Below are 25,920 nucleotides of genomic sequence, written 5' to 3' on the forward strand. Positions count from 1 at the left end.
ATGGCACCTAGAGGGCCAAGCCAATAGCCACATACTTCATGAGTGTTCAGGAGCATGCCATTCAAGGCCTAACAGACATTCAACAGAGAAACACAACCCACAATACAAACAAACAACAATAACACATACATAAAACATCTTGATTATTAAAAGTGGGGAATAGTTAGAGAAACAGGAGTTCACTGGGGACTTAATGCTGAGGTTTATTAGAAAATGACATGAAACATGTCATTGAAAGAACCTTTCTAGAAGTGTACACTTCTTGAATTAGTAAACTACAATTAAGGAAGCTTGTATAGATATGTATTCATCCATTATTCCCCCAGTCTAGCCATTCATTTGTACCCTCTGTCCTCTAACAAGTTTTATGCAGTCTAGCAATTTAAGTCTTCAGTACCCTCCATCATCTACCCAGTTCTATACAGTGAGCCATTCAAGGCATTTGTTGCTTGAGCCCTGAACCCACATTCTGTAACCTGAGCTCCATCCTCACACAAGTTTTATGCAGTCTAGCAATTCACGGCAGTTGTACTCTTTTTCCCCACAGGTGACAGAAGCACACTATTGTTGTTGTTTTTTACCCTATATATAATATAAATACACATAATTGTACTTTTTAATATTGGCTAGAAAAACATACAAATAGTTTGCTTCTGTACCCTGTGCTCCATCCTGTACCAAGTTTTATGCAGTTTAGCAATTCAAGGCATTAGAGTAAGTCATTCAAGACATTTTACCCTCAATCCGCTACTTTGTGTAATACAGTTAAGTCATTAAAGACATTTTACCATCTATCCTCTACCTTGTGTAATACAGTTTAGCAATTCAATACATTTTACCCTCAATCCTCTACTTTGTGTAATACAGTTAAGTTATTAAAGACGTTTTACCCTCCATTCTCTACCTAGTGTAATACAGTTAAGTCATTAAAGACGTTTTACCATCTATCCTCAGAATAATACCTTGTGTAATACAGTTAAGTCATTAAAGACGTTTTACCATCTATCCTCTACTTTGTGTAATACAGTTAAGTCATTAAAGAGGTTTTACCATCTATCCTCTACCTTGTGTAATACAGTTAAGTCATTAAAGACGTTTTACCATCTATCCTCTACCTTATGTAATACAGTTTAGCAATTCAAGACGTTTTACCCTCCATCCTCTACCTTGTGTAATACAGTTAAGTCATTAAAGACGTTTTACCATCCATCCTCTACCTTGTGTAATACAGTTAAGTCATTAAAGACGTTTTACCCTCTATCCTCTACCTTGTGTAATACAGTTAAGTCATTAAAGACGTTTTACCATCTATCCTCTACCTTGTGTAATACAGTTTAGCAATTCAAGACGTTTTACCCTCCATCCTCTACCTTGTGTAATACAGTTAAGTCATTAAAGACGTTTTACCATCTATCCCCTACCTTGTGTAATACAGTTAAGTCATTAAAGACGTTTTACCATCTATCCTCTACCTTGTGTAATACAGTTTAGCAATTCAAGACGTTTTAACCCACATCCTCTACCTTGTGTAATACAGTTTAACAATTAAAGACGTTTTACCCTCCATCCTCTACCTTGTGTAATACAGTTTAACAATTCAAGACATTGTACGCTCCATCCTCTACCTTGTGTTATACAGTTTAACAATTCAAGACATTTTACCCTCCATTCTCTACCTTGTGTAATACAGTTTAACAATTCAAGACATTGTATGCTCCATCCTCTACTTTCTGTAATACAGTTTTACCCTCCATCCTCTGCCTTCCTCTGCCTAAGTTATTCAGTTTACCAATACACTATATTGTAAGCTCCATCCTCTACCAAGTTTCACACTACCAGTCTTACAGTTCAAGATATTTTTACTATCCCATGCATCCACAGCCAAGCTTGCTTTAGTCTTACAATAAAAGGTAAGTGTACAATCCATCTGTTTCTCAAGGCATTTCCAGTAAGTCAAGGCATTTGTACCCAACCTCCACCAAGTTTGTTTGTTGATGAAAACTGTTGGTAAAAAAATCTATCAGTCTAAGGGTGTAGGATCATATGATAGAATGAGGTTTGATTGAAGAGCTAAATAACAGAATTTCATGGATAACATTGGATTAATAATAAATATTATAAGTTACAGGGATACTCGATGACCCGATTTGCGATACTGGGCAAAGGAAACAATATCGGTTGAGAGCAAAGCTCAAAAACAAATAGGGTTTCCAGTACCCCATATATCCATATCGAGTCACCTACTTACCCCATAACGTATATATCACATCGACAACATACATTGATCAAGACGCCAATACTATCTGGTAAATGTTTCATTTATTCATCAAAATCGGAAAATAGACATTATTTTGATTGAATATAAAGATAAGTTACGCTATGTCGTAAAATATGGCGTCACGCATGACAGTCAAATGTGATATATTGTCACAGATATGTAAGAAAAGCATTCAATGATTGTCACCAGAACTGTGAATAAACAGTGTAGATCATCAGCCACACGAAATGCATTGAATGTTACTTGTTTTTGGATTCTGCTTTCAGGTCGCTTGTTGGAAACAGTGGGGTTTTGCTCCAAGTTTGTTTCTGCTGTACTCACGCAGGTAAAATAATTTGCAGCATTAAATTAGTACTTACTTTTTCTCCTTATTTCTATTTACCCCTTGCTTTGTACAATGATTTAATAATTATCAGACTATATGATTGCTTATAGTGTTCAAATAATTTTGGGGTGTAACTTTGGCAGATGGCAGATTGCATCATACCTTGGAGGAATCAGCAGTTGCTCTGGCTATATTCATTCATTGACAGGTGACTCTGTACCTGGTCATTGAGTACTTGAAGTCAGTTATACCTTTATTGCCTTCAAGATGATGCTGACTCAGGTTATAAAAACATGTTAGCACAGGTGTGGGTTGGTAGATAGATAGATAGATCTTTTATTTCCAATGATGATCATTAAGTGATAAATGTTTGTTGGCTTGTTAATGTTTTGTCTCTGGTTTGGTGCTCTGTGGTGTGTTTTTGCCCTGATCCTTGCACCTTTAAACAAGATCTTGCTTAAACTTCAGGCTACTGGGCTTGTCCCTGTAGTTTCCATTGTTTTATTCATGTAGTTTTTATTGCAACATTACCCCAAAGTAATTAACTGTTATGTAATGATATGTTATCTTTTCCTGCTAATAAATCTAGGTAAAGCAGCAGTTTAATGATCAAAGAATTATTTTCTATTAGATTAACTACATAAATCAAAAGTAGCGTTGCATGTCTTCCAATACCTGCTATTGATACAGACACTGTGTCACAATTGTCTTCAATATCACATATTTGCAGAAAGCTATATTCAAGAATATTGAATATTTGCAAGTGATTAGCGAGCATTATGTGATAGTTCACATCATGTTTTGAACATCTGTCGGTGGTAAGTGTTGAACAGATTCAGGCTTAAGGGTATCACTTTACACTGTTGCACCATAAAGCATCCAGGAGACAGTGAATCAAGTAGAAACACAAGGAGGTGACAGCTTTTGGATATAAAATAGAATCATTAAAATTGTAGGTTGTTTCCTGTGCCAAGAACTTTGAGGTGGAAATCAATTTCTCTAAATACAATAGGAAATCTGTTCCAGAAGTTTTTGGGAGTAGACATTATTACATTTTCTTTGCAAACAACTTCAATATAAGTGATATTTTCCAAATATGTTACAGATACTTGAATTCAAATACAAACTAGCCGCCATTTCAATTGCAACACAAAATAACATGGAGTTGAACAATATGTGGAACCTGCCACACCATGTCTCATCATGATGAACCTCTATGGCAATTCTTTATTGCCGCCGCACTGAAGTGCGCGCCTATTATGGAATGGGAATTTATTTTCGTTAGTGGTAGGAGCGGTTTTTAAGTTGATTGACAGTTGGGTTTTACTGTTATTTTATTATGATAAAAAAAATGCGAATGGGTGGCAATTGCATGGGTGTTAAAAATGCTATTTATGGTTGAATAGATTGTGTTCAATTTATCTTCAAAACATTATATCGGAAGAACGAAAAATAAGTTTAATAACTGTTCCCGATTCGTTTACGTTTTCTGATTGGTTACCTGTAATATCATGTGCCGGAAATGTAAACATTCGGAGGAGTTCCGAATGAAATGTAAAATGTGTGGACCGGTAATTATGTGAATGGGAATAATTATATTTTATGTTGTTTTGTTATGTTTACTGCATTGATAAACCATGAGGTAAGCTGTTTTCTTTAATTTAATTGATATTGGAATTAAATGTTCACCTAACTTTATTTGTTAATGTGTTGAAGGTGACATTAGTAAAATTGTATTACGATTGCCCCCGAGTTGTTTTATTTTTATAACACTGTACACATATCCGGATGTTGCTATTTTTAGAACCAGAAGGTATTTCCCCGCTATTCATAGGTCAATAATGGAATCTCTACACCGTCGTTTAATAGTTGGAAACTAGGTGATGTTTTTTCATGAATATACGTTTAAAATAAGTAAACACTAAAAGTGCACACTGGCAGTTGATTACGATGCATCTAACAATTTGAGTCATTACAGTAAAACATGGATTATAAGTGAATTATACGCGTAAGAGAAGATTTCCTGTCGAAAAAACGAATGTCAACAATCAGCATGGAACTGGGATATTCGTATCAAAGGGCTATTCATGTAAGTATCCTTGAGTTGTTGTGTACGTTTATGTGTTCAAAAATGTTTTTTATTTATCTTTTGAATTCTTAAATCATTATTTTTGGCTAAATGTTAAGACAGCGTGTTAATATTTTTACATGTACTATAAATATACATGTAACATACTTTACATCTACTTATAATGCACCAGTCAATTGTAACCACTGCCCCCCCCCCCCCCCCCCCCCCCCAGGTCCGAAGAATGGGTGGGACTTTGACTTTCGGTCCAGCCAACCCCGGGTAAAATCTTCGTCCTGCTGGGACGAACTGATGGTCAAATCCCCGCCATATATTTTGCAAAGACAAAACCACTGCAATCACCTGGCACTGCGAGGCCACCTGAAAGGTAAAAACACAGCCCATTTCCCCGGCTATCCCCAGACCTGGGGGGTCGTGGTTACAATTGACTAGTGCATTATGGACATGTTACATATTTTTAAATGTACTTATGTACATCGTTTATGTATATGATATGAGTATGTAATCTTTTATTTGATTGTTTTATCTTAGAAAAATATAAGACTTAAAATTTGTTTAAAAATGATGTGTTTTGGTATGTAACCTATTTCTAACATACCATAATACATGAACATACCCATTATTTGTTTAAAAACTGCATATTTTCAAAATAAACCTGTAAGAAAAGATGTACATGGTTTCGGGCTGGTAGCCACTGCAGCTTGGACACAAGCGACATTCATTTGCTTGGTGTAGGTCTCGTTGAACGCCATACTGTTGTGAATCATTATCAATCATATGCACAACAACTACACATTTGTGCCTACCAACCCTTACTCTTGGCTAAAACGGATATTAGTGCAGAATGTATAATTAATACATGTGCATTTGTATTTTACGGTTGTAGTTTCTGTTGGTTGATAATCAGAAGTCTAATTTCTTTCAGGCAGGAAAATGACTGAATATTACTATTATATGAAGAATTCCAGCCTGCATTAAATACTTTGTTGGATCATTGAGGCAGATTTGACATCCATGTCTATCCACAAGCCAGTTACATCTGATAGAGATGATGTGAGTATTTCATATAAAACATATTTAAGTTGGTGTTTGTTGTTTTATAAACTCACTGTATTCAATAATCCAGTGGTGGTGGTGATGGTGATGATGATGATGATGATGATGATGATGATGAATTTTATTGATAAATCTAGTAATTTTCTTTATATTATATACAATATATGTATGTATCAGCTTGTTTTTTTTGGTTTTTTAAATAATGTCGAGAAATATTAAACTGTTTATATTTTATTTTGTATATGTATGGCAGTATTATTATCTATACTAATTAGTTAGAAAGTACTTTTTTTTTCTTTTACAGCACTCAACATTCTAGATGGGTAAAGAACCTGAAGGAGCATGAAAACCAAATCAGCATTGATTCAGCATTGAGTAATTATCATCTGTGCACACACTACAAGTACAAACGCATGGGAACAAACCAAACTTCAAATGTTGAAGAGTGAAGAATTATTGTGAAAAATTCTAAATGTAAGAATACCATTGACTAAATAAAACAAATAGACAACGATTACCCACAGAGACTGTTTACATGTTATAATATTAAAAAGACATTTAAGTTGAGAACTTTCACTCTGACATTTTAGTTGAGAACTTTCACTGTGACATATTTGGAGGGGCATTACCGCCTACTTAGTGTTCTTGTTTCTTTACATATTTTAATTTAAAAGTACATTCATTGTTTTTAAATCTGAATACTGAGTTAGTATCATAAGTAAAATTCATTTTTTTTAATGATTACATTTTATGAATAAGTCCAATTAAGCTTTATCAATTTTTACAAGAAAAAGGTTGATTTTTAAGCATTATATTAGCTATAAAAATGTATAGTTACATGACATTATGTATATTTTCTTCAAAACTGAATGGTAAACTATCATAAATTGTCTTTTAAATTGTTCATTAGACATCATAGAAAATATTTAAAATGATTTCAGCAGGTTGTCTTATTATTTACTATTTTTTATGAATTGATAAAACTGCTATATATTTTCAAACATCGAAATACTGCTCTGTTCCGAAGACTCACAAGATCAATCAAAATAATTTTTTTCCATGTATATCAATAATATGTTCGGTTGAACTTAATTTTTCTGTAAACTGAAGTTTATTTTACCAGAGACTGTTGTGTTTATTTCATAATCTCTGATAATGTGAAAAAAATCAAATATAGACAAAATATTTTTCACTCACAGAAAAAATCTTCAAAATTTGGATAAAAGTTTCATAGTGTACCATGATAATAACTATGTTGTCAGTAAAAGCTTTATAAAAGTGTGTATTACTTATAAATACCTTAATTCAGTTTAAATAATTATGGCCTTTAATGATTTTTGTTTTCATATAGATTTCCTGTTATATTGAGCTTTGTCAATTTTTGTTGTTGTTTTGTATTATGTACAATTACTACTTCTATTTCCTAACTTAAATTTTTTTGTCTCATTTTTCAAATTAAATTGTTACATATTTAAGTGAAAAACACACACACTATTGTTAAAGATGCACTCGTACTCCCAAATAAGACTTCCCACAATTAATATTATTGTTTTGATTTTTTTAAAATGGGTTGATAGATGTCAACAACAATGTTTCTAATGAATTAAGGATCTTGAGTTCAATTTGCTAATAAGAATGAACATAAAACATGGTATTTCTGCCTTGTGATACTATAGTAGACCACAGTAAATCTTTAAGCAATCACCAATCATTTAATATTTGTCATGCTTTCTGCTATTATAAACAGGGTCACAAGCTTGTTATCAGTAAACAATATTTCAGTAAATGCATTATTTAGTAAGTAGTTATTGTTTTTTCAGTCAATCTGATGTGTGTAATATAAATACAATTATATGTATTGGTTTCAAATAAGAGTTTCACTTTAAAGATGCTCATTTAAAGATAATGAACAGACACACAAAAACTAGACACATTTGATACTAATTATAACAATGATTATTGATTAGGTGACCTCTGATTTGTTTTGGAGATATTCATAAATGGGTGTTATTCTTTGCTGTCTTCAGTTTCTTATACATTTAAGGATTTTTATAATTGCTTTTCTGGTATATATTACAATGTAATTTAATGCAAATGAAAACACACTTTAAACTAGACACATTTGATACTAATGATATAAATGATTATTGTTTACATGTACTCTGATTTGTTATGAAGATATTCATAAAGGGATGTTCTTCATGTTATTATACATTTTGGACTTGATTTAGTATTGCTTTTCTGGTATATATTCATTTAATGCACAAAGAAATTGTTATAAGTGTTCAGTATCACTTACACACATTGTTTACTATTATTTTTTTGCATATCTGGCCTATTTATGCTTATATGTGCATTGTTGTATTTCAAAACCTTTGTGAAAAAGAGAAACCGTATTATTTCTTTCATACATAGTCTGATACATATTCAGTTTGAATTGCCATTGTCCAATAAGACACATGCTGTTTTTGTGTTAATATCATTATCAACTAAAAACATCCATTTTCAACTCTTCTTTACCATGTAAATGAAGAGTTAACATTATAACTCCATTGACCAGATTTTTATGCAATTTTACATTAAATTTTAGTATTATTAAACAGCTTAAAACAAGGCAGGGCTTTTTCTGCCCATTTTGGGAAAAAGACCCTAGACATTTTGGGAAAATTTGCGTCGTGAAAATGCGGAAATTGGGAAATTTTACAGTGAAAAGAAAAAGCTGTCTAGTCTCCTGTGAATAAGGAAATGATTTAATATTAGTTTATTTTCCCTTTAAAAGACCCACAATGGCTGAAATATCAATCCTTGGGGTGTAAATATCTATTGCAATAAATCATGACATATAATAGTTCATTCATATGTCTGAATGTAATGAAAATCAATGATTTCTGAGTTCAATTACCAAAAAAACTTACAATCACATAATTTATTAGGATGTTGAAAATGAACCAGTACAGGTAAAAAGAATTTCTAAAAAAAAAAAAAAAAAAAAAATTTTTTTTTTTTTGGATTGGGATTTTTTTCTGAAGATTGGAAAAAATATCTTATATTTTGCTTTGGGAATGGGTCCGATAGTCGGACCTGTGGGTACTTTAGAAAAAGCCCTGCAAGGCATGTTATGTTATAAATGCATTTCATCTAGTAAACAATGTTCACTTTTTATATAACAGTTCAATAATAATGTTCTATTTATGTTTGCAACTTTCAGACGAAATGATAATGTTTATTAAAGTACTACAAAAATTGTTAAATTGTTTTTTTATATCACTTCTGTATGATGAATGAGGAAACTTATTCTTCTCTACAAGTTGTCATTCCAGCATGGTGACGTTACCCCCTCCCCCTATATGATTAGAACTGCAGTGTACATGAACAATAACTCTATTTCAGTGTATTGCAAGAGTTATTCCCTTTGTACCTTTTCTTGTCCGGAGCATGACTAGAAAACTACTTGTTTGGAATTTCATTAAAAATCATTCAATGGTATTTAGCACAACGAGAGGAAGTGCAGTGCACAATGACTATAGCTGTACATCAGCTAATTACATAATTATTGCCCTTTGACGCTTTTTCTTGACCAGGCCCCAATTTCTCGAAACTTCTTAAGTCCCTTATAACAGGATTAAGCTAAGCTCACTATTTTTGTCTTGTAATAATTTGCGTTATATTTACTTCTTTAAGATGTTTTATGCTTTAGATGAAAAATATCATTATGCTAATCACAATAAACCATTTTTCATTAATCAAATTCCAATATAAGAATGTACATTGCCTCATTGAAATAAGCTACTTAAGCCTGTTAAGCTTAAGAAGTTTCGAGAAATTGGGACCAGAGCATTACTTTAAAACTACTTATGGTATTGAAATAAAACTTGGTATATGGATAGGTGGCAATGACAAAAAGTACAGTGCACAAGTACCCTAATTCTGTCGTGTTCATTAATGTACCACACCCCTAATGAAATGTTCAACTTGAAACTCTTCAATTTCAATGCTTTTGCCTATGTTGTCATGCAGAATACTACAAATATTATGAGAATCATGGATGCGGTTCGTTGCACCATAATATGCTTGTTGGCATTGACATTACTTGTTTTTCAACATATAAGAAATGCATAAACTAATTTGCTTTGCATCAATGGTCTTTCTTGTAAATCTTATAATGCATGGTCAAGGTACAGCCCTGACATTTTTTGGTTCAGTCCAGACCAGTCATATAAACAGTACTCATTTCAACCTTTGACCTCTAAGCATGACCTTGACCTTCGAAGTACACACCTGGGTCTTGTGGACTACTCCACAACTCATCATGGTGAACCTTCATGGCAAGTTCTTTGAAAATCCTACAATGCATGGTCAAGAAACAGCCCGGACAAGAGTCATTTCAACCTTTGACCTCAAAACGTAAACTTGACCTTTGAGGTACAAACCTGGGTCTGGGTCAAACCTGCTCTTTCAGTGTCATTTTTTGCTGTTGCATTGTTTAAACTTCTGTAGTTATTATTACCCCTATATTGTTGCTGTTAGCACTCTGATGATGTGGACATGCACTTACTTCCTGTCCCTGTGATGTTTGTCTCCTGTCATTGTTTTGAGAGCTGTAGCTGTAGCCTACATGCCAACTTCAAATTCTCCTGTTGCAACAATTTCCTTCATTGTCACTCACATTACAGTGCTTTTGTCACTCATCAACAAAAAAGAAATCTGTTTGGTGTTTTGTTTTAACTGTTCCACAATTTTAGCCAAGTTGGATTGTATTGATTTATGCTATATTTGTGGCCTTGAATAATAATGAAATGTTAAAATAATCGTATGTCAATTGTCTGCATTAGAAAATTATTCACGAAATAATTTTGATCATAACTCGCATACAATTGGCACGCTAATTGATGAACACAATAGAAGTTAATCTTCGTGCACGATATGATTTTTCCTGCTGCGGTACGGAAGAAGATGCGCCTGAATATTCTTTAATAAACGTTGACGGACATCATATTTATACAATGTTGAATAAGAGCAGAAATAAAGCGATTGTGATCATGCAAATTCATAATATAATATGAAAACTAAAACATTAATTTTCTTTTATGCAGCAGGCATCCAAATTAAAAGTTGATTGAGGAATTATAAAAAATAAGGCACTTAGAATATTCCGAGTTTACGCACTGAGTCATGTCTGAATGTACTTTTGTATTGATATATATTTGGGCAATTCCACAGAAATGCTTATTTCGATCATGGCTCATAATGGAAAAGTTAAAACCTACTGTACATAAGGTGTGAGAGCAATGACTGTAGCGCTCTAGACTTCTGATCATAGGGAATAAGGGTTGTGAGTTTGAAACTCATCAGTATTTTTGCAATCTTTCGTTTTCTGATTTTCAATACATACATAATTTTTAAGACATCTCACAAAAATCCCTGTGAAAGTCGTGAAATATTTAGTAATTTCTCATCAAACATAATGAGACCACCTATTAATAGTTCAAATCATTAGTGCCAGAATGTGGGTAGCGCAGCTCAAGTTTTTTTATATTTAATTTTATTTTAGTAATTATTAAAAAATGTTGATTTTAATTCCTGTACAATTAATTGAAATATATTGTTCTATAAAAAAATTGACATAAATAAATAAATTGACATAAATAAATAGCAATAAAATAAAAAGATAGAAGATATGTTTTGAATAAAAACATTTGTTGTGAAATTAATTAAAATCACGAAAAGCGAACTAACAATAAAAAAATATTAACTGCAACAGATTCAAATTTCAACTAAAGCTGATCATAACAGTTTTTTAAATCTATTTTAACATAATTAGAACAAGAGCTGTCACAGAATGTGACGAATGCCCCAGAATGTGACATTGACCTACGAACAAGGTCAGTACATGAAAAGTTGATCTTGCCTTTACATGTCAAATACATATGGCAAGTTATTTTAAATTGCCTCTGAACATAAAAAAATACCACCCATACTTGACAACCTACACTGTTATGTCCTTATATTCAGAATTCCCTTGTGAATAAACACTTAGTGTATCTTTCACCTTAGAGGTAGGGACATGGGTCTTGCACACGACACGTTGTCTTCGTATGTGGAACACATGTAGCAAGTGATTTTAAAATCTGTCCATACAAGGGAAAGTAACAGCCCGGACACGACAACCAATACTCTATGTCCTTATATGCAGCACTCCATTGTGAATAAACACTAAGTGTGACCTTGACCTTTGAGGTAGGGACACGGGTCTTGCACGCGATACGTCGTCTTGGTATGTAGAACACATGTGTCAAGTTTTTTTAAAATCTGTCCATACAAGGGAAAGTTACAGCCCGGACACGACAACCTATACTCTATGTCCTTATATGCAGCACTCCATTGTGAATAAACACTATGTGTGACCTTGACCTTTGAGGCAGGGACACGGGTCTTGCACACGACACGTCGTCTTGGTATGTGGAACACATGTGTCAAGTTATTTTAAAATCTGTCCATACAAGAGAAAGTTACAGCCCGGACACGACAACCTATACTCTATGTCCTTATATGCAGCACTCCATTGTGAATAAACACTAAGTGTGACCTTGACCTTTGAGGTAGGGACACGGGTCTTGCAGGCGACACGTCGTCTTGGTATGTGGAACACATGTGGCAAGTTATTTTAAAATCTGTCCATACAAGAGAAAGTTACAGCCCGGACACGACAACCTATACTTTATGTCCTTATATGCAGCACTCCATTGTGAATAAACACTAAGTGTGACCTTGACCTTTGAGGTAGGGACACGGGTCTTGCAGGCGACACGTTGTCTTGGTATGTGGAACACATGTGGCAAGTTATTTTAAAATCTGTCCATACAAGGGAAAGTTAAAGCCTGGACACGACAACCTATACTCTATGTCCTTATATGCAGCACTCCATTGTAAATAAACTCTAAGTGTGACCTTGACCTTTGAGGTAGGGACACGGGTTTTGCAGGCGACACTTCGTCTTGGTATGTAGAACACATGTGTCAAGTTTTTTTAAAATCTGTCCATACAAGGGAAAGTTACAGCCCGGACACGACAACCTATACTCTATGTCCTTATATGCAGCACTCCATTGTGAATAAACACTATGTGTGACCTTGACCTTTGAGGCAGGGACACGGGTCTTGCACACGACACGTCGTCTTGGTATGTGGAACACATGTGGCAAGTTATTTTAAAATCTGTCCATACAAGAGAAAGTTACAGCCCGGACACGACAACCTATACTCTATGTCCTTATATGCAGCACTCCATTGTGAATAAACACTAAGTGTGACCTTGACCTTTGAGGTAGGGACACGGGTTTTGCAGGCGACACGTCGTCTTGGTATGTGGAACACATGTGGCAAGTTATTTAAAAATCTGTCCATACAAGAGAAAGTTACAGCCCGGACACGACAACCTATACTTTATGTCCTTATATGCAGCACTCCATTGTGAATAAACACTAAGTGTGACCTTGACCTTTGAGGTAGGGACACGGGTCTTGCAGGCGACACGTTGTCTTGGTATGTGGAACACATGTGGCAAGTTATTTTAAAATCTGTCCATACAAGGGAAAGTTACAGCCCGGACACGACAACCTATACTCTATGTCCTTATATGCAGCACTCCATTGTAAATAAACTCTAAGTGTGACCTTGACCTTTGAGGTAGGGACACAGGTTTTGCAGGCGACACGTCGTCTTGGTATGTGGAACACATGTGGCAAGTTATTTTAAAATCTGTCCATACAAGGGAAAGTTACAGCCCGGACACGACAACCTATACTCTATGTCCTTATATGCAGCACTCCATTGTAAATAAACACTAAGTGTGACCTTGACCTTTGAGGTAGGGACACGGGTCTTGCACGAGACACGTCGTCTTGGTATGTAGAACACATGTGTCAAGTTTTTTTAAAATCTGTCCATACAAGGGAAAGTTACAGCCCGGACACGAAAACCTATACTCTATGTCCTTATATGCAGCACTCCATTGTAAATAAACACTAAGTGTGACCTTGACCTTTGAGGTAGGGACACGGGTCTTGCATGCGACACGTCGTCTTGGTATTTGGAACACATGTGGCAAGTTATTTCAAAATCTGTCCATACAAGGGAAAGTAACAGCCCGGACACGACAACCTATACTCTATGTCCTTATATGCAGCACTCCCTTGTGAATTAACACTAAGTGTGACCTTGACCTTTGAGGTAGGGACACGGGTCTTGCACGCGACACGTTGTCTTGGTATGTAGAACACATGTGTCAAGTTTTTTTAAAATCTGTCCATACAAGGGAAAGTTACAGCCTGGACACGACAACCTGTACTCTATGTCCTTATATGCAGTACTCCATTGTGAATAAACACTAAGTGTGACCTTGACCTTTGAGGTAGGGACACGGGTCTTGCACGCGACACGTCGTCTTGGTATGTGGAACACATGTGGCAAGTTATTTTAAAATCTGTCCATACAAGAGAAAGTTACAGCCCGGACACGACAACCTATACTCTATGTCCTTATATGCAGCACTCCATTGTGAATAAACACTAAGTGTGACCTTGACCTTTGAGGTAGGGACACGGGTTTTGCAGGCGACACGTCGTCTTGGTATGTGGAACACATGTGGCAAGTTATTTTAAAATCTGTCCATACAAGAGAAAGTTACAGCCCGGACACGACAACCTATACTTTATGTCCTTATATGCAGCACTCCATTGTGAATAAACACTAAGTGTGACCTTGACCTTTGAGGTAGGGACACGGGTCTTGCAGGCGACACGTTGTCTTGGTATGTGGAACACATGTGGCAAGTTATTTTAAAATCTGTCCATACAAGGGAAAGTTACAGCCCGGACACAACAACCTATACTCTATGTCCTTATATGCAGCACTCCATTGTAAATAAACACTAAGTGTGACCTTGACCTTTGAGGTAGGGACACGGGTCTTGCATGCGACACGTCATCTTGATATGTGGAACACATGTGGCAAGTTATTTTAAAATCTGTCCATACAAGGGAAAGTTACAGCCCGGACACGACAACCTATACTCTATGTCCTTATATGCAGCACTCCATTGTGAATTAACACTAAGTGTGACCTTGACCTTTGAGGTAGGGACACGGGTCTTGCACGCGACACGTTGTCTTGGTATGTGGAACACATGTGTCAAGTTTTTTTAAAATCTGTCTATACAAGGGAAAGTTACAGCCTGGACACAACAACCTATACTCTATGTCCTGATATGCAGTACTCCATTGTGAATAAACACTAAGTGTGACCTTGACCTTTGAGGTAGGGACACGGGTCTTGCACGCGACACGTCGTCTTGGTATGTGGAACACATGTGGCAAGTTATTTTAAAATCTGTCCATACAAGAGAAAGTTACAGCCCGGACACGACAACCTATACTCTATGTCCTTATATGCAGCACTCCATTGTGAATAAACACTAAGTGTGACCTTGACCTTTGAGGTAGGGACACGGGTTTTGCAGGCGACACGTCGTCTTGGTATGTGGAACACATGTGGCAAGTTATTTTAAAATCTGTCCATACAAGAGAAAGTTACAGCCCGGACACGACAACCTATACTTTATGTCCTTATATGCAGCACTCCATTGTGAATAAACACTAAGTGTGACCTTGACCTTTGAGGTAGGGACACGGGTCTTGCAGGCGACACGTTGTCTTGGTATGTGGAACACATGTGGCAAGTTATTTTAAAATCTGTCCATACAAGGGAAAGTTACAGCCCGGACACAACAACCTATACTCTATGTCCTTATATGCAGCACTCCATTGTAAATAAACACTAAGTGTGACCTTGACCTTTGAGGTAGGGACACGGGTCTTGCAGGCGACACGTTGTCTTGGTATGTGGAACACATGTGGCAAGTTATTTTAAAATCTGTCCATACAAGGGAAAGTTACAGCCCGGACACAACAACCTATACTCTATGTCCTTATATGCAGCACTCCATTGTAAATAAACACTAAGTGTGACCTTGACCTTTGTGGTAGGGACACGGGTCTTGCATGCGACACGTCGTCTTGATATGTGGAACACATGTGGCAAGTTATTTTAAAATCTGTCCATACAAGGGAAAGTTACAGCCCGGACACGACAACCTATACTCTATGTCCTTATATGCAGCACTCCATTGTGAATTAACACTAAGTGTGACCTTGACCTTTGAGGTAGGGACACGGGTCTTGCACGCGACACGTTGTCTTGGTATGTGGAACACATGTGTCAAGTTTTTTTAAAATCTGTCCATACAAGGGAAAGTTACAGCCTGGACACAACAACCTATACTCTATGTCCTGATATGCAGTACTCCATTGTGAATAAACACTAAGTGTGACCTTGACCTTTGAGGTAGGGACACGGGTCTTGCACGCGACACGTCGTCTTGGTATGTGGAACACATGTGGCAAGTTATTTTAAAATATGTCCATACAAGAGAAAGTTACAGCCCGGACACGACAACCTATACTCTATGTCCTTATATGCAGCACTCCATTGTGAATAAACACTAAGTGTGACCTTGACCTTTGAGGTAGGGACACGGGTTTTGCAGGCGACACGTCGTCTTGGTATGTGGAACACATGTGGCAAGTTATTTTAAAATCTGTCCATACAAGAGAAAGTAACAGCCCGGACACGACAACCTATACTTTATGTCCTTATATGCAGCACTCCATTGTGAATAAACACTAAGTGTGACCTTGACCTTTGAGGTAGGGACACGGGTCTTGCAGGCGACACGTTGTCTTGGTATGTGGAACACATGTGGCAAGTTATTTTAAAATCTGTCCATACAAGGGAAAGTTACAGCCCGGACACAACAACCTATACTCTATGTCCTTATATGCAGCACTCCATTGTAAATAAACACTAAGTGTGACCTTGACCTTTGAGGTAGGGACACGGGTCTTGCATGCGACACGTCGTCTTGATATGTGGAACACATGTGGCAAGTTATTTTAAAATCTGTCCATACAAGGGAAAGTTACAGCCCGGACACGACAACCTATACTCTATGTCCTTATATGCAGCACTCCATTGTGAATTAACACTAAGTGTGACCTTGACCTTTGAGGTAGGGACACGGGTCTTGCACGCGACACGTTGTCTTGGTATGTGGAACACATGTGGCAAGTTATTTTAAAATCTGTCCATACAAGGGAAAGTTACAGCCTGGACACGACAACCTGTACTCTATGTCCTTATATGCAGTACTCCATTGTGAATAAACACTAAGTGTGACCTTGACCTTTGAGGTAGGGACACGGGTCTTGCACGCGACACGTCGTCTTGGTATGTGGTACACATGTGGCAAGTTATTTTAAAATCTGTCCATACAAGAGAAAGTTACAGCCCGGACACGACAACCTATACTCTGTCCTTATATGCAGCACTCCATTGTGAATAAACACTAAGTGTGACCTTGACCTTTGAGGTAGGGACACGAGTCTTGCACGCCACACGTTGTCTTGGTATGTGGAATACATGTGGCAAGTTATTTTAAAATCTGTCCATACAAGGGAAAGTTACAGAGCCGGACGGACGGACGGACGGACGGACGGTGCGATTTTTATATGCCCACCTTCGGGGGCATAAAAAACACTTTTGATTGGAAAAAAGTAAATGTTTTTCATTTTGTCATTATTTTTATACTTTATCATATACCCATCATAAATCCACACGCAATACATATCGCATAATACAGTAGTCCGTATTCCACCCTGCTGATGTCACATCATAACGAGTACCATTGCACCTTTTCAAAATGATGTCATAAAACAAGATAGAGCATCAGTAAAATGACATTTATAATGATAGCATGTGTCTTTTGGATGATTTAACCCAGTTAACGTATATAATAAAAGGGTCATTACTGCTGCATTTTGGTCTGGAAGTTATATAAGACTTGAGCGGATTTTTGCAGATTTTGATTTCCCTCGGCAATCCCTTTGTGATATCTGAATCTGGAAAATTCCACTTAAGTCAAATCAAATCTCCTTGATTAAAATGCAGCAGCAATAACCCCTTTACAGAGCATATATTATGTAACATGTCAAAGCAAACCATGATTACATAAATATCATATGCCATGAAGGGTGATAGCATATAATGTTTAACCGAGAACATTTATGTCAACCAAGGCGTAAGCAATTGTGCAAGGAGTCTTAAAGATCATATCAGGTATGAAGTGATTAAATTTTTCCGGGGTTATTATTACGTCATATGATAAACTGTTTCTGGTTAATTGAAAGTTTTATGAGCTTTGTGTCTTCTTACACAAATTTTCATTTTAATAAACTTATTGGTACATTTATAAAGAATTCAACAAACACTGTCATAAAGAGCAACTTTATTCATTTTAGAATAAATGCAGTACCAAATAATAAGTTTGTTAATCAGTTAGTTTGAACACAGTCACACGGGAGTAAGGTACCCAAAATACTATTTTCTGCAAAAAGTTTGACAAAAAACTTGATGTCTTGAAAGCGATATGTCAAAGGGTTTGGCTAATGTTGTGTACATGAGATTTTTACATGGACAGATCAGCTGAAGAGTAACCAACTTTCTTAAAACATGCATTGAGAACTACATTTCTGAAATATACCAAACAGTTGTTTGTTTGGGTGCACAGATGTGGCTGCTATAGCAATGGAAATTGTAAATATATCTTTGCCAGTAATTTCAGATTATTTTCAACTGGCAAGGGACTTATAATGCTTGCAATAGGAGTCACTAACTTGTATATATGTGTAATTGAGGCAAGAAAGTAATGGATAATGTATTATTGCAATGGAATAGTACCAGCCAGGAGACCATCTTCTAAAGGAAGGAAAAGGAAATTGTTTGCTATAATTACGCCCAGTGGTGTGGAGATAGGAAATGATCACCTTGAAATATGGTCAAGTTCATAACCATAACTAATCACACTTAGTTGTCAATAAACATACTATAGTTTCCAAATTCCAGTGTTTCAATTTCCTTTATTTCCTTTCTGAAGATTCTCTTTTCAGGATAAGGTGATATTTGTTACTAAAATATTGTACTGTATGCTTGAAATCTAAACCTTCCAGCATGCTTGATTTGTAATCAGCATTCGTGCAAATTTGTACAATACTTCAGCCATCATGGATCACTATTATGATTATAATGTTTTCATAGAATTATTCCCCTGGCTCTATATTGAGCTATTCCGCTGTCTTCATATTGAGCTATATCCCTGGCTCTTTATTAAGCTATACCCCTGGCTCTATATTGAGCTATTCCCCTGGCCCTATATTGAGCTATACCCTTGGCTCTATATTGACCTATGCCCCTAACTCTATATTGACCTATATGCCTGTCTCTTTATTGAGCTATACCCCTGGCTCTATATTGAGCTATACCCCTGGCTCTATATTAAGCTATACCCCTGGCTCTATATTGAGCTATGTCCCTGGCTCTATATTGAGCTATACCCCTGGCTTTATATTGAGCTATACCCTGGCTCTATATTGAGCTATACCCCTGGCTCTATATTGAGCTATTCTGCTGTCTTCATATTGAGCTATATCCCTGGCTCTATATTAAGCTATACCCCTGGCTCTATATTGAGCTATACCCCTGGCTCTATATTGAGCTATACCACTGGCTCTATATTGAGCTATACCCTGGCTCTATATTGAGCTATTCTGCTGTCTTCATATTGAGCTATACCCCTGGCTCTATATTGAGCTATACCCTGGCTCTATATTGAGCTATACCCCTGGCTCTATATTGAGCTATTCTGCTGTCTTCATATTGAGCTATATCCCTGGCTCTTTATTAAGCTATACCCCTGGCTCTATATTGAGCTATTCCCCTGGCTCTATATTGAGCTATACCCTTGGCTCTATATTGACCTATACCCCTAACTCTATATTGACCTATATGCCTGTCTCTTTATTGAGCTATACCCCTGGCTCTATATTGAGCTATACCCCTGGCTCTATATTGAGCTATACCCTGGCTCTATATTGAGCTATACCCCTGGCTCTATATTGAGCTATACCCTTGGCTCTATATTGGCCTATACCCCTAACTCTATATTGACCTATATGCCTGTCTCTTTATTGAGCTATACCCCTGGCTCTATATTAAGCTATACCCCTGGCTCTATATTGAGCTATAGCCCTGGCTCTATATTGAGCTATACCCCTGGTACTATATTGGCCTATACACCTGGCACTATATTAACCTATACCCCTGGCTCTATATTGAGCTATACCCCTGGTACTATATTAACCAATACCCCTGGCACTTTTCCCCTGGTTTTGTATTGAGCTATACCCCTGGCACTATACCCCTAGTACTATATTCAGCTATACCCCTGGCACTTTAATATTGAACTATACGCCTGACTCTATCTATATTCAGCTATATCCTGACTAAACCCTTGATTCTATATTCAGCTATACTCCTTGCACTCTATTCAGCTATACCCCTGGCACTATATTCAGCTATACCCCTAGCACTTTAATATTCAGCTACACCCTGACTCTATCTATATTCAGCTATACCCTGACTATACCCCTTGCACTATATTCAGCTATATCCCTGGCACTATATTCAGTTTTATCCCTGACACTATAGTATAGTTATCATACTCTAATGACATATGCTAGCTGTGAAATCAGTTATTTGCTGACAATAGTAATAATGAAATGTTTCCGCTGTATTTCTATGCCTTGAATTGCTAGACTGTATTAAACTTGGAATAAAAAAGGAAAGTGGAAATATCTTGAATTGCTAAATTGTATCAATCTTGATATCCTAGACAGTATCAAACTTAGTACATGATGGAAGGTACAAATGTATTCAATTGCTAGACAGTATTTCACTTGGTAGAGAATGGGAGGTACAAATGCATTCAATTGCTAGACAATCTTTCACTTGGTAGAGGATGGGAGGTACAAATGCCTTGAATTGCTAGACAATCTTTCACTTGGTAGAGGATGGGAGGTACAAATGCCTTCAAATGCTAGATAATCTTTCACTTGGTAGAGGATGAAATGTACAAATGCCTTCAATTGCTAGACAGCCTTTCACTTGGTAGAGGATGAAATGTACAAATGCATTCAATTGCTAGACAGTCTTTCACTTGGTAGAGGATGAAATGTACAAATGCATTCAATTGCTAGACAGTCTTTCACTTGGTAGAGGATGGAAGGTACAAATGCCATCAATTGCTAGACAGTCATTTGCTTGGTAGAGGATGGGAGGTACAAATGCCTTGAATTGCTAGACAATCTTTCACTTGGTAGAGGATGGGAGGTACAAATGCCTTGAATTACTAGACAATCTTTCACTTGGTAGAGGATGGGAGGTACAAATGCCTTCAATTGCTAGACAATCTTTCACTTGGTAGAGGATGGGAGGTACAAATGCCTTCAATTGCTAGACAATCTTTCACTTGGTAGAGGATGGGAGGTACAAATGCCTTCAATTGCTAGACAGTCTTTCACTTGGTAGAGGATGGGAGGTACAAATGCCTTCAATTGCTAGACAGTGTTTCACTTGGTAGAGGATGGGAGGTACAAATGCCTTGAATTACTAGGCTGTATAACACCAAGTCTTGGTTGTTGGTGAAGGGTAGAAATGCCTTGAATTGCTAGGCTGTATAACACCAAGTCTTGGTTGTTGGTGAAGGGTAGAAATGCCTTGAATTGCTAGGCTGTATAACACTAAGTCTTGGTCGTGGTGAAGGGTGGAAATGCCTTGAATTGCTAGGCTATATAACACTTAGTCTTGGTTGTTGGTGAAGGGTAGAAATGCCTTGAATTGCTAGGCTGTATAACACTAAGTCTTGAATGTTGGTGAAGGGTGGAAATGCCTTGAATTGCTAGGCTGTATAACACTAAGTCTTGGTTGTTGGTGAAGGATAGAATGCCTTGAATTGCTAGGCTGTATAACACTAAGTCTTGGTTGTTGGTGAAGGGTGAAAATGCCTTGAATTGCTAGGCTATATAACACTAAGTCTTAGTTGTTGGTGAAGGGTAGAAATGCCTTGAATTGCTAGGCTATATAACACTAAGTCTTGGTTGTTGGTGAAAAGTGGAAATGCCTTGAATTGCTACTGTTACATTAATGCTCTTGGTAGAGGATGGAGGGTAAAAAATGCCATTAATTTCTAGCCAGTCTAACACTGAGTAGTGGGTTGAGAGTACATTTAAATGCCTAGAATTGCAAGGCTGTATAACATTGGTAGAGGATGGAAGTAGAATGGGCCACTGGATTTCCAAGGTGCTGGAGATAAATCATTTCCCACTGCCAATTCTGAGACAACATGTGTTGAATTACACTACTTAACAAAACATAACTACATTTGGAAGTAGTTTTAAGGAAATTATGAGTTATGAAGCAATTTACAGGAGGATTAAATTTCTCTAGAGAGCAGAGTCTGACACTGCATGTAACAAATCCTGCAACATGTCTGATTATAGGATCAGTAGAGAATTAACACAATATAAATATCACAGTTCTTGTTTTTTAATTACACATTTATAATAAGCTTTAGCAACAGTGAATTTTGTTTCAGGTTACACTCAATAGAACATTTGATAACCTAAGCTTGGAGTAGGCTTTCCATTTACAAGAACTGCAAGAATGGAGCCTAATGATGAGAACATACTTTATACTAATTGTATGCTTACATAACTATTTGTAAACATCTTGATGCATTTTTTTTGTTCTTGTAGAGTCAATCAAATAAAAGCAAAATAAAAATCATGCATCCCAAGTTTAATACTTTGCAAAGAATCAATGGAAACTACAGGAAAATGTCCAGGAGCCTGAATTGTAACTAAGATCCTGTTAAAATTGCAGAAACTGTCCTTTCTGTCTTTCAATGGCGAACTTGTAATGTGGTAAACATTTTGGGATTCATTCGAGACAACTATTCAAGGAAATCCTACTTTATCCGACGTGCAGGTATTTGGGTATTTAAAATTTTTGCTAGAAGGGGATGCAGCAAAAACAATCGAAGGATTCACTTTAACCAATGCTAACTACAGGCAAGCTCTGAATTGGTTGACGTTTTTGACAAAAGCACAAAATTTCATCTGCATACATGCAGTTGTCTTCCCCATCCAACAACATTAGAGAGCTTCATGATTTCTACAATAGACTAGAAACTACCATCAGAGGTCTCCAGTTGTTAGGTGAAGACAGTTATGGAAACTTGCTTATTCCCATAATCCTTGAGAGGCTTTCACCGGAAATGAGGTGTCACTTAGCCAGAGAACATGGAACCTGAAGTTGGACATTGTCTGAACTTTGTGGAGCGATAAACAAAGAACTAGAGATTATGGAGGCTGGTCAGACACAGGAACAACTTACCTTCCAACCAAGTGCTTCATTCCTTATAAGCACCCGTAAGTCGTCTGATTGTGACATGTGTGGCCATCAGAATCCACATCCTTATCCATCACAAAAAGATGCGTTAAGAAAATGTGTTAACTGCGAAATGGCGCATACTGGAGCCTGTTAGAACACGAGTGATTTAGAGCATTGTGATTCTATTGTGAAAAGTGAATACTTATGTTTTAATTGTCCGAGTTATCGCCACCAGGTGGCCAACTGTCTGTGAAGGTCTCATTGTTGTATTGGTAAACACCACTCCAGCATCTGCAACTGCAGACAATCGACGATTACGTATACACCCATGCAAGAAAATCCAGAGGAATAGCGTCCTGACATCACCGGATATCGCGTCCACCACCAAATTCCTGCTGATCTTAATACCATCACTCATCTACAAAATCTTGTCAATCCGACGTTCTACTAAAGACCGCTATTGCCGCAGTATACGCTGATGGTATTTCTATTGCCACAAACATATTATTGGACGAGGGAGCCCAGAGTCATTCATAACACAGAAATTAGTCACCGGCCATACTGCCGTGAGTTCTTGCATTGGCTACTTCCTGTCTGGTCGACAGCGATGCAACTCGAAACTTCCTGTTAAACAGTAGTTGACGCCATAGCAATGCATGTTTCAGAGACCACGGATCTCCCCAGATATTGGGACATAGAATCATTAGACAACCAGAGAAATTGTTTGACTTTTTCGGATGGCAGATATACGGCGAGACTGCCATGGAAAACAGATCATGAATCCCTGCCAAAGAATTTCGAAACAACAAAGAAGAGGACAGAAAGTCCAATCCAACGTGTAAGCGAGGACCCGTTGTTGTTTCAGAAATATGAGGATATCATACAGGAGCAGGAAAACAGTGTTCATTAAAAAAAACTGCCAGACAATTCAATGGCTTACTCCTTCACATGTATTGCAGGGACAAAGATTGACCAGTTTATTGTTTGCCAATACAGAGGTTGACAACCCATTGTTTAAACGTCATAAGTCAATCAAAACGACACGCTCTTCTACTTGACCACTACTGGTGGCAATGGAAATACAAATACTTAACATCCGTAAGGGAATACCAGACAAAGAGTGGAACCCACCATCAGACGGTTCGCAAAGGGAAAGTTGTGATTGTCAAAGACAATTTCAAACCTAGGTTGCAGTGGGACCTTGTAGTTGTAGACAAACTCATTACCGGTAATGACGGATTCACGAGGGCCGCACAGGTAAACACAACGAAGGGGGCAATCACTCAGTCTATAGTGAAATTATACCTGATATGGGAATATACCTTTAAACCTTGTGTGGCCAGGAGAATGTTGGTATTTTGGCGCGACATAACGTAAAGTGATGTATTGACGTAATGCACGAAATGAATTTATACTAATGTAACTTAACTTTCTGTATGTTGTTATTGTATGTATATCTTGAATAAAGGAAACAAACCTAATCGATGTGTTTAACAGTGATCATCCCAAACATACACTATCCTACAATACAACAAACAGGATACATAACCCAACAAGACAACAAACAACACACTACCCTACAATTCCACAAACAGGATGCAAAACCCTACAAGATAAGATACACTTTCCTACAAGACAACAAACATGATACATTAACCTACAATACAACAAACAAGATACACTACCCTACAAGACAACAAACAAGATACACTACCCTACAAGACAACAAACAAGATACACTACCCTACAAGACAACAAACAAGATACACTACCCCTACAAGACAACAAACAAGATACACTGCCATACAAGACAACAAACAAGATACACTACCCCCTACAAGACAACAAACAAGATACACTACCCCCTACAAGACAACAAACAAGATACACTACCCCCTACAAAACAACAAACACGATACACTGCCCTACAAGACAACAAACAAGATACACTGCCCTACAAGACAACAAACAAGATACACTACCCTACAATACAACAAACAATATACACTACCCTACAATACAACAAACAATATACACTACCCTACAATACAACAAACAAGATACACTGCCCTACAATACAACAAACAAGATACACTACCCTACAAGACAACAAACAAGATACACTACCCTACAAAACAACAAACAAGATACACTGCCCTACAAGACAAGAAACAAGATACACTGCCCTACAAGACAACAAACAAGATACACTGCTCTACAAGACAACAAACAAGATACACTGCCCTACAATACAACAAACAAGATACACTGCCCTACAAGACAACAAACAAGATACACTGCCCTACAATACAACAAACAAGATACACTACCCTACAATACAACAAACAAGATACACTACCCTACAAGACAACAAACAAGATAAACTATCCTACAAGAAAACAAACAAGATACACTACCCTACAAGACAACAAAAGATAAACTATCCTACAAGACAACAAACAAGACACAAAACCCTACAATACAACAAACAAGATACACTACCTTACAAGAAAACACAAATTATACACATATCAAAACATTGTCATTGGTCAATATTGGGCTAACCTCCTTGGCAAAGTCAGTGTACTTTAAGAACTAACTGGGGGGTTAAACCAGTTTGCAGGCCCTCAAAGTCACATTTGTCAAAGCATCATTCAGATATTATCATTTATTATTGTTTGACATGGCCTGTACAATGTTTAGAAATGAAAAATAAATATGGCAAAAAAGGAAGTGAAAATAGATTGCACTTATAATTATGTTCCTAAACTAG

At 36.9% G+C, this 25,920-nt stretch overlaps 1 protein-coding gene and 1 long non-coding RNA gene across 2 annotated transcripts in view; one reads left to right on the plus strand and one right to left on the minus strand.

Annotated features, from left to right (window-relative positions):
* The window catches only part of LOC128214151 (cAMP-specific 3',5'-cyclic phosphodiesterase 4C-like), a 406,322-nt gene that overhangs the window by 332,624 nt on the left and 47,778 nt on the right, over positions 1-25,920 (minus strand). The gene's annotated exons all lie outside the window — the stretch shown is intronic.
* On the plus strand, positions 3,900-6,447 carry LOC128214153 (uncharacterized). Its single transcript, XR_008257876.1, has 4 exons — positions 3,900-4,245; positions 4,408-4,692; positions 5,618-5,745; positions 6,053-6,447. It is a non-coding gene; the product is annotated as an uncharacterized LOC128214153 (long non-coding RNA).

Source organism: Mya arenaria, chromosome 13 (assembly GCF_026914265.1).
Source record: "Mya arenaria isolate MELC-2E11 chromosome 13, ASM2691426v1".
Classification (NCBI taxonomy): Eukaryota; Metazoa; Mollusca; class Bivalvia; order Myida; family Myidae; genus Mya; species Mya arenaria.